Raw genomic sequence first — 1,126 nt, forward strand, 5'->3', positions numbered from 1 at the left:
GGTCGCCTGTAGTCCCAGCTACTTGGGAGGCTGAGGCAAGAGAATCGCTTGAGCCCAAGAGTCTGAGGTGAGCTGTGACGCCATAGCACTCTAAAGGGGGTGACAAAGTGAGACTCTTGTTTCACAAAAAAAAGGGGGGGGAACCATTCTGAAAATGATTCTTTGGTGAACCAAACATCTTTATTAAATTTATATATCGCCAGGTAAGGAGGAAGATAGCGGGGCAGGGGGGGCGGTGCTCAAGGTGAGGTGTTGGCAGTGGAAAGGGGTCCAGGAGCCATGGCCCACGCTGGCTGCTGGGGCAGATAGGAAGACTTCGCGCCGCGGGTGTGTGCAGGAGGGAGGTGATGGCGCCCCTGTGCCACAAAGAGTATGACGAGTCTGTACCAGCTGGTGTGGCGGGGGTCTGCCTGCACAGCACGCTCACCTCCTGGCTCCGCTTTCAGTTTGGTGCCTGGAACTGGATCTGGCGGCGCTGCTGCTGCGCTGCCTCTGCTGTGGTCCTAGTGCCACTTGGCTTCACGCTCTGCAAGCGCCTGGCCGGCGGCGGAAACCGCCCCACCAGCAGAAACTGCAGTCACCGCCCGCAGCCGCGCGGGGGTCTGGCGAGCGGAGGGCAGTTCCCTGGAGAAGCTGCCTGTGCCCATGGGCCTGATGATCACCAAGGAGGAGCAGGAACCCAGCTTCTCAGACATCGAGAGCCAAGTGGTGTGTGTGGCCATGGGTATCTCCTACATTAGTGTGTCTACGACCGCCAAGGTGTTTTCAAAATAAATAATTCCAGATTAATGGATGAAACTTTAAAACAACAGCAGGAACTTCTGGGCCTAAATTGTTCAAAATACCCACCAGAGTTTGCAAATAGTAATGACAAAGATGATCAAGATTTAAATTGCATTCAGCAGTCAAGGTTAAGGTGACCAGACGTCCTGCTTTTGGCAGGACAGTCTTGATTTTTAACAATTTGTCCCATGTCCCGCGGCGTTTTTAAAAAGTCCTGGTTTTTGGAAAGAATGCACAACAAGCTAGGGATGGCGGGAGAACAGGAAGGTTTTCAGCTGCTTAAAAGGTTAAGGTAACTCCATTTGGGAATGAAGAGGTTAATGTAACTTCATTTGGAAATGAA

The 1,126-nt window shown here is 52.4% G+C and overlaps 1 pseudogene; it reads left to right on the top strand.

Moving 5' to 3' along the window:
* Positions 1-209: 209 nt before the first annotated feature.
* The window catches only part of LOC100959623, a 3,036-nt pseudogene continuing 2,119 nt past the window's right edge, over positions 210-1,126 (top strand).

The sequence above is a fragment of the Otolemur garnettii genome, unplaced genomic scaffold (assembly GCF_000181295.1).
Source record: "Otolemur garnettii isolate 467f Iridium unplaced genomic scaffold, OtoGar3 scaffold00252, whole genome shotgun sequence".
Taxonomy (NCBI): domain Eukaryota; kingdom Metazoa; phylum Chordata; class Mammalia; order Primates; family Galagidae; genus Otolemur; species Otolemur garnettii.